The following is a 9,909-nucleotide window of genomic DNA, read 5'->3' as shown; positions in this document are numbered from 1 at the left end:
GCATTTCCCCCAAAGTGCATGTACCTTCTCCAGCTTATTTTTAGCAATTTCCATCGATGTCTGTTGCACTGTTTTGTGCAGTGGAAATACAAGATGCCTGCATTTTACAGGTTTTGTTTTCTTTGCTGTTTGGCTTGGATAATGGGCCTCACCCAGCTGTGTTCACTGCTAGTCTGGGCACACGGGACAGGGGACTTCGGATGGTGCTTCTGCTGCTCATGTCTCACATGCAATGTTGTAAAAAACCCTACATACCCATATTCCTTTTAACCAGTAGGCTTTTGGGATGTCTTTCATTCAAATATTTGGTTTTTGAACTAGGCAGCTGGAGACATCAGTATCTTAGCAGCCTTGATGTCCCTATGCTGCAAATCATTCAAGTATCTTGAACAGGTCTTATTTTTGGTAGGCTTATCCTTGGTTCCTATTTCAAAGTTTTCAGCTTAAGAATCCCATTCCTAATTTTTAACAAAACTATTTCTTAATGTATAGTGTGTTTTTATTTTGAGGGTAGAGAAATAGGGTTTAGCTAACTGAGTAGCTATTTTATTGACAGCAAAATAAAAAAAAAAGGCTTTCTGAAAATACTTATTTAAAAAGAGCAACAAAATGCTTAATAAGGTTCTTTAGGGAATCCTTCCTACAGCGTACATGATTTGGTAACTGCTCTGATCACCATGGCAACATTTTCATTTGTCCTTCCGCATGTATGGTTTTAACTGGAGCAGCATGGGAGGAGAATATAGGGCATCCAGCTTTATTCTCAAAGGCTTTGTAACAACTTGCATTTGTGGCTCATCATTAACATTCCCATCTAAAATAACAAAATTGCCACGGCTTATTATAGTATTGCAAACAGCTTGCTTTCTGTTTCCAATTAGGGTTAGTGTCTGATATCCTGAGACTGAAACATTTCAGTGCTTTTGAGGGTCTCTGGTTCTAAGAGCTTCCTTTACAAAACTCCAGAATTGTTATTCACAAAGGGAGAATGGAATTCTTTTGATCTTCGGGTTTTTTCTCCAAAATCTTTCTTCAAGGAGTTGTGAATGTGTTGGAGTTATGTTTTAAATAGATAGTTCCCATGTTTGTGGTTTCTTTCATCAATTCATAAATTTCATTATGTTAAAAAAAATAAAATACATCTACTCAGGTGATTTCATGCTTCTAATTTATAAAAAAAGAAGTACATGGAATACCATAAAGTGCATATTTACATTAGCAGATGTCTATAGTGTGTTTGAAGAGGTTAAACTGTAGAAGCATTATTCCTTACTGGAACACAGAACATCTTTCTCTGATATCTTTGGGCCTTATTTACCAGTTCTTCAAATGAAGATATACTATTGGCAAATTAGTAATTTGAAGGGGAAGAGGGTGAGGTGAACTTGGAAGATCAGCACTTTAAATAAAATTGTAACACCTTTGGATTGCATACAAATATATTACTTTCCTTAAGAACACCATCAAAAAATTGACTGTCTGGAAGAGAATGGCATCGTCTGGTTCACTTTTTTTTAATGCCAGCTTGATCCACAAATCAACATTTAAAGAATATATTTTCCTCCAATCCCAGGAAACCATAAGACGTCTTTGTCATTGTTATATTTTGTGCTGCTTTGACCTTTGAGGTGGTTTGGATAATCTGCTATTGATACTTGAGTTTCATGCTTAAACATCTTGCCTCAGCTCTACACAAAAATATCCAAATGATTTTGTACATTTTTCTAAATAATGAATACATATTATATCATGAACTATAGAATGATAGGAAAAAAAAACTATTCAAAACACGGATTTAGCTAATAGAATGGTTTCTTGTAGGCTGAAGCAATGAGTTTATATTTTCATCAAATGGTCTGATTTGATTGCTACCAGTTTTAATGAAAACAAAACCAGACTTGCTGCCATCCTAATGCTGTACTGCTCTCTCTGTGTTTCATCTCATATGCCATTAGGCTTGTTTATTTGTAGTTCAGGCCCAGTAAGTAATGGGTGCTCTCTCTTAACTGTGTGAGTTGGGGCTGTCATCTCACAGAGTGAGAACTCCAGAACAGAACTGGATTCAAGGGGGTTTTTGACATGTTATAAGTAATCCTTTCTTCATATCTCAACTCTTGCTGCTCTGATGAAATGAGAGTTCCCAATGGATTGGTGGTAAATTGTAATGTCTCAGTAGCACATGTGGGGCTGGCTGTTTTGCCTCCATGAGATTAACCTCCTTGGCTTACTTTGAATTTAAGATGCCACCATTTCAACCTTAAAAACTATTTTCCTCCTCTCTATTATATACTAAATTCCCCTTCTTTGCTTCCCATATCATGTATTAAATTAGTAGCAGGGTGCTTGGCTAGTGCTGATAGGCAAATTTTTTAAGCTACCCCCTATGAAATTATGGCCAAAGGAGGAGAAATATATGGAGGGAAGTTTAAACTAAGCTATTCTACATCACACCAAAGGTTAAAATAAATACAACCTTTGCTGTCAGTGGCACTTGGGTAAACAATTATTCATAAGGATGTTGTAATCAGGCATTTTTGCAGTGACTTACAGCAGGATCAGCTCCAACAGAAGGAAAGAACACTTTGGGAACAACAGTCTGTAAAGCTGCATATCAAAGCCTAAATTTCAATAAGGCAGTCATTTACCCAGCTGGATTTCTGATATCAAAGGAGTAATGAAGTATGTGCTTTGAGAGGACCTGATTATACAGTTTTTCCTATCTCTTCATTATATAGGGATAAAAATCTGTATACATAATTTTCCTAGAAAATGCCATAATTATGGCTATCCTTTGGGTCTGCACCAGAATATGGATTTGTTTCTTCAAGGAGACTAAAGAAAACTTGGGGGAGGAGTGGTTCCTAGGAAATGCAGGCTTCTTTTACTGAAAACTAATACTTAAAGTCATTAGACTGACTTAAATAGTAATGTGTGAAAAATAGTGGGCAAATTTACCAGAATAAGTGTTACATAAAATTTTACAGGCACCTGTACACTTAATCTCTAGGTAAAAAGGTACATTTGCATCTAATTGAATCCATCTTTATAGCAGTATTAAATTCAGTATAGCCATAAATACCAGAACTGGTATGGGAACAAATTTTCTGTCTGTTGGAGGAAGATGTGCATCTGAGTTTGTCAAGTACATTTACACCACTCACGCTTGTGAACAAACAAATGAGCAGCTCTACCCTAAAACTGGGTCTTTTCTTTCCCGAATTCCTATTACAAGTAGGAACTGCACAGGTTTGTCTATTACTGCCACCTACTGATAAAGTGATAAGCAGCCGACTGAGATGAAAAAGTTCCAATACCAACTAGTAATGGCCAAAAGGGGGTTCTGAATTAATACACAAACTGTCTGAAACAGAGAGCCAGCACTCCTGGTTTTGTGGGCTGCATTGTGTAAGGTTTCACCTGGCACTGGGGCAGTGCTGCCCTGCTGGGGTGCAGTTAGACCTCATGCTTCAGTTCCAGACTGCTCAGTTTAGGAAGACAAAAGACAAATACATTATTTGGCTAAACAGGTCAGGTGTCTGACCTTCAAAAGCTGGGGAAGTCGTTGTGTGTATCAGCTGGAGCTCATTTTCCAGATTAACTCAGATGCCTGTTCCTCAGTGCTGCTCAGACACCAGTTGTGCCCTTGGCTCCCTGGAGCAGGTGAGGAGCTGCTAACAGCAGAAAGGCTCAGCTCTAGGCCAGAGTGAGTCCTCAGCCCAGAGAGCACCCAACAGCTCCCTCTGACTGCTGCTCTGTTCCTTCACACCCAAACTTCACTCCTGCCGGTTGGGCTTTTTATTTTGGGGGTGGGGGCTGTTCTCTAATTACTGGAGTCTGGGCCAAATACTTCCTCATATGCCACAGCATAATAACACAGCCAGAACAGAGCTTAGGCCACTGCTTATGCTAAGAATGGCATTTTAGGGAGAATACACTAGGCATGGCATAAGGATGTGTTTCAAAAAATAACCCATGCCACAAAATATATTTGTTGTGTAGCTTCTCTGCACCGTACCCTCCTGTGTCCTTGAGCTTTAGGTGGCATCCTTGAGCCCTTCACTCTCTTCATGGCATACTCTAAAGATATGGACAGATTTTCAGCAAAAGGATGGAATAAGCCATACTTTATAGAAAAGAATCATTGTGACTTATAAAAAAAGCTTTTACTTCAAATAGCAGTAACTTTAAAGATATTGACTGTGTAACAGTCTGTCTCTGGCAAGTGTGGCTCACAAGACTTTTTATCCATAACTTTCTTGGATAAAGCTGTTCACTATGGTGGATTCTTGTCTGAGAGGCTCCTCCCTGGAGAGCATAGCACCTTTTATCCTACTCAACAGAATACACATAAATAGATTTCCACTACATATACCTGCAGTGCTGATATGAACATGTCAGTCATACCCTTAAAAGATCAAGTGACAAAACTTCAGGTGCTAAGATTCTTGAGAAAAAATTCCTTGACAGAAACTTTGAGAACATAAAGAATGTTATAGATAGCAGCCTTTCTGATGTGTTCTTTCTCACCCCTCAGATGCTCTTTTTGTATTGAGAGTTTGCTCTACACTCTGGAAAATTACTTCAAAAAGCAACTATGAAATACAAATTAGAGTGCCATAAAAGTGATTACATTTGTTTATAGTTCTGTCCATACCAGCTAAGCAAATACTTGTAACAGGGGTGTGAATATATAAACAGAATCTGGATAAACGAAAAAAAAGTACATTAAAAGATCATTAAGGAGGCCAAGTTAAGCACTTGTTTATGCATTTTCCATTTGCTTCTCTCATTAGTATGTACTACTATCCCAGCTGCCACTGCAGGAATTCCCACAAGGCACAGTATAGGCAGTGCTCAGTTAATGAGCAGTTAGTCAGTACTATTTTGGTGTTGTTATTCATTGTGTAGCCCCGGGCCTGATTTACTCACAAATTCTGCTTTCCATGTAGAGCTGTTCCCCGATGAGCTCCTCTGTGGTGCTCATCACAGGTTGCTTCACAAAGTATCTCCACAGCATCCTGGAGGAATATGAGGGTGGAACTATTTGCATCTTACAGTGGGAAGCTGAGGCAGAGCCTGGGCAGATTGTGAGTACCTGCTGCTCCAGAGTTAGCTCTTTCAGCATCTCACTCAGCCATCAGCTCTGAGTCCTCAGCTCTACAAACTGCAACGCCTTTTGCACATCAAACACAAAGAAACTACGGGGGGGAGAAAATTAACATGAAAGATTTAGCTTTGTGATTTTCCTGGTCTTGTCAGTTCTCCCAGGCAGCAATGACCCTTAGCCTTGTAACCCCTATTTTGTGCTCCCACCTCACTGACCTTGCACTTGCTGCAACAAATGAAGCAGCCACCTGGTGCTTTCTCCAGCAGAGCTCATCCATCCTAGGGTAAGGTAAGGACCATGATGGGAAAATAGCAAGAGATCATGTAAATCATTTTAAATTAAATACAGCCTGAATATTATCTATGCAGTGATAGATAATGAAATGGTAAAAAATATTGTGGCAAATGTGCTTTGCAATCCCCCAACATCTTATCTCTTTACCAGGCCTGTGATTAAAAAGTGTATTTGCCATTGTCGGTATCTGTAGGACTTTCTGCAAACCTTATTCTCTTCTGTACATGCATCCTGAAGTCTTTGTGCCACTTGTTAAAAATAAGTGTATTCTAGCTGCATGTGAAGAAGCTAACCCCACCAGCTGGCTGCTGCCTGATTATTGGATATTTGATGTTCCACGTGTCTGTGAGACATTCCTGTTTGCTCTCTGAGATGTGCTTGTCAAGATTTAGCTGCTGCCATATGGATCGTTTCTGAGTCCATTTCTACTTCTGATTGTCATGAAGATGTCAAGGAGTCAACTTAGACTGTAAAATTTATTATTGCTATATTGGTAAGTTTGGATAAATGTCACCTAATTCAGCACAACTTGAAGCTGCTCCTCCAAACAAACAAGAAGATGCAAAAACTTAATTAAAATAATAAAGGGCTTAGCAAAATAATAGACAAATAATTTTAAACAAAACTTCCTTAACTGGAAGTTAATTCATAACATGTTAAGTGGAAAAATGAAGAAGATTATACTGTGTACTACTGAAAAGCATTTAAAGAATAATGCAGTCATCAGACACAGTCAATATGGGTTCTCAGAAGGCAAGTTCTGTTTAAGTAATTTGATCTGCTTCTGTGGTAAGGTCACTGCCTGCTGGATGAAGGGAAGGAGGTAGATGTAGTTTTTCTGGATTTTAGTGAGGCTTTTGATGCTGTCTCTCACAGCACCCTTCTGGACAAATTGTCTGACAGTGGGATGAGCAGGTTCATCATGTATTGGGTGAAGGACTGGCTGAAGGGCAGGCAGAGCTCAAAGGGTTGCAGTGAAAGGGGCAACATCTGCCTGGTGAGCAGGGAAGTTTCTCAGGGCTCAAATCTAGAGGCTGTTCTGTTCATGATGTTTATCAATAACCTGGATGCAGGAGCTGTGCACACCATTAACACATCTGCTGGTGACACCAGACTGGGAGGTGCTGTTGACTCTGTAGGAGGCTTTACAGAGGAATCTAGATAGACTGGAAGTGATTAATGGGACAAAATTTAACAAGTGAAATGTCAGATCCTGCTCCTGGGATGGAGCAACACTAGGTACTCCCAAAGGAATCTGGGAACTCCTCTGCATCTGCACTTCATTGCATCAGAAAGCTGAAAAGGGAAGCAATAAGACATTTCTTCTGTTTGGGAAGATAAGAAAAATCTATTCCTTGTAAAGACCCTAAGCAAGGTAAGGCAAGGATTGATAAATCCTCAATATGGACAGTGAATCTGTTTAGATTATGAACACTGGAAAAAGAATAAAACACATTATTGGGATGCAAATTTATAACCCTTTAAACTAATAAAGCCCTTCATGCCCTGATCTGTAATCTCTTTTAATATTTTTTCTTTAAAAAACTAAAGGCATAAAGATTTTGTGAAAAGTAATATATCAGTGTTACTGCTACCTGGGGAGAAAGTTAAGCCCCAAAGCCCTAAAAGGGAGTCTCTCACAAGACCTTCCTCTGCTTTCAGACAGAGAGGGCAGAGATCAATAAAACACAACTCCCTGGGGAGGAACTCTGCTAAAATGTACACAGCTCCACACTGATTCTTGTTCTTCTGTTCTGCTGCTGCTGTCCTAAAAATATCCCAGCTGCCCAGTCAGGGCAACAATTAGGCAAACAAACATTAAAATATCCCTGGAATGCTCTGGACTGGCAGGCTTTGGTACATGGGTGCAGCTCTGGTACCCATCATGTCCTCTCTGTGTCAGACACAAGATGCTTATCAAGAGGGACTCTGAAATTTTACAGAAGCCTCTTAAGTTTGCAAGCAGCCTGGGGAATAAAATTTCTGTCTCTTCTGTCTCCAGCTCTTTTGCCAACATATTGTGCCTGTACTACAGTTTGTGTGCCAGAGGTACCCTTGAGCCTGTACTGTCAGAAGAGGAAATCTGCTCAGAAATAGCATAATGAAAATGGTGTATTTTTTATAGAGTTCTTATAACCCAAATCAAAACATAACCAAACTCAAATTTTTCAGTTTTTTCAGAAAAGTAATTTAATACTATCTAGAAGTTATATTCCAGATCAATTTTTCTTTTCATAGTATAAATATTCATGATTCTTAAATCTTGGAAAAAAATCTGATTTTTAAAAATTTTTTAAAAGCATGCTTAAAACTCAGTGGCCTTGAAGCCATGTTTAGATACTCCAATATCAGCTTGCTTTGCCAAAATGCTAGTCCTCATAAAAGCCCTCAAGAATGCAAGTTGAAACTTCTTTACTTATGGGAACTTCTGGAAATTGGGTTAATGGTTGGGTCTGGTCACCTCATGATTAACATCCAGGTGCACACAGTATCATACAGACTGTGATGAAATTGGAAGGCTTAGGTAAAATCTTTGGCTTTCAAAATCTTGTAGAGATGCAACAGAAAAACAGAATAAGACAGGCCAATCCCCTACAACTAAACTGTGTTAGTAACCATTTCCTACCTGACTTACAAAAATGCACATGTATCATCCTTTTGACCTGGATATCCTGTTTGTATAATACAGAGAAACAGGTTTCTCCTGGTTTGTATGTAATACAGTTACTTATCCTTGAAGATGGTAGGTAATGCCAAGGGAAGATAAGATATTAAAGGATGGCGTGCTCTGTTTTGCCTGCAAAGAAATAATCAGGTATAAGATCAATTCCCATCAGATCACCTGGCATGGGGGGAGAGCCTAACATATTGGGTACGAGGAATGTAGCCAAATCTAAGTAAATATTAATAGATGGACCTGTTTTTATTTGTGCAGCTGAACATGCTGAAAGACAAGTAAAATGTAAATAGTGATTAATCATAGCATTTTTTGTGTAAATTCTTCCCCTAGTACTACTATTTGCTGACAAGTACTCAGTTGCATATTAAATATGTTTTAAGTATGCTGCAAACTAAAACGGATGTATTTCCAAGACATTTTAGTTCTGCTTGTAAACCTAATATATAAAGGTTAAAATCATTGGTTTGCCTTCTAGTATCTCACTCCACTTGACAAAAAATTAATCTTAACTAAGCAGTTTGAAAGGACTGTAGGTATTTTCCAACCACTTCTCATGGCTTGGGTATTAAAAAAAATATAGTCTTCTTTTTGTAAAAAAAAAATCATTTATTTCCATTCTACTTCATACAGATCAGTTTCTGTTACTAATTAAATGTGCTTCTAATAGACTAGCACCAGCAGTCATTCATTTGGGCCTTACAGCTATTATACATAATCTTCTAGTTTGTATATTAACAAGAGGCAAAAAGCAGAAAATTATGTACAAAAAGTTTCACCTGAACTTGAGGAAGAAATTATTCACTGTGCTCGTGATTGCATACTGGAACAGATTTTCTGGAGAGGTCGTGGAGTCTCCCTGTCTGGAGATGTTCAAGAACCATCTGGACACAATCCTGTGCCATGCACTCTAGGATGGCCCTGCCTGAGCAGGGAGGTTTGGGCCAGATGATCCCCTGTGGTCCCAACCTGACCTGTTCTGTGACTCTCATTCTGAGAAACCTTTGCTTATTTATCCATATCACTTTTCCAGGTAGATTTGTCCTGGGCAGTCTGAGGAAACAAACTTCTCCATGTCACCTGTGTGCAGGAGACCAGAGACAAGTAAATTCTCAAGGTGCTGATAATACTGTGTGTTGCTCTCCTTCATTTAATCGTATTTAAACCCTGCTAGTCAGGACAGAGCTCTGCAGTCAGTCTTTAGGCACCCAATTTCACAGCGGTGGCTGAAGGTAACAGGTGAAGCCGAGCTGGGATTATTGACATTTCATAACGAATTTAAGGATTCTTGGCCGTGATCCAGCCGCAGTCAAGGACACTTTGATTGTCTAACACACCTCCCCCTTCCGGAATTTCAACCCAAGAACATGTTACTTGCTGGAATAAAATACTCCACAAACAGTTGGCGAGCGCCGCAGTAGGTCTTTGCCAAGGCGAAGCGCTCTCTCCTTTTTATTGAATAAGTAAAGGATTGTTCTGGAAAGCTATTTTGTTCCTAACGCAGCGACTTTTGAGAAGGGGCATTCAGCGGATTATCGAATAGCGATTTCCCGGGGAGGGTTTTCCCCCGCGGCCGGGGGCAGCCGGGCGGTCTCGGAGAGCCGCACTCCGTGAGGGGGACGCGCCGCGGCCGCCGGCCCCTCGCCCGCGCCCCCGCCATGTGAGACGCGCGGAGCCGCCCCTCTCCCTCGGCGCCCCGCGGCATTGTGGGGGCTGTAGGCGGCCACCGCCGCCGCCCGCGCCGCCGCCGCCCGCCCGGGCCGGGGCGGGACTGCAGCTCCCGGCGGCCGCGGGGCAGCCGAGCCCGGCCCGGCCGAGCGGGGAGGAGCCG

The sequence above is a fragment of the Ammospiza nelsoni genome, chromosome 3, assembly GCF_027579445.1.
Source record: "Ammospiza nelsoni isolate bAmmNel1 chromosome 3, bAmmNel1.pri, whole genome shotgun sequence".
Taxonomy (NCBI): domain Eukaryota; kingdom Metazoa; phylum Chordata; class Aves; order Passeriformes; family Passerellidae; genus Ammospiza; species Ammospiza nelsoni.
This window is presented reverse-complemented; position numbering follows the sequence as displayed.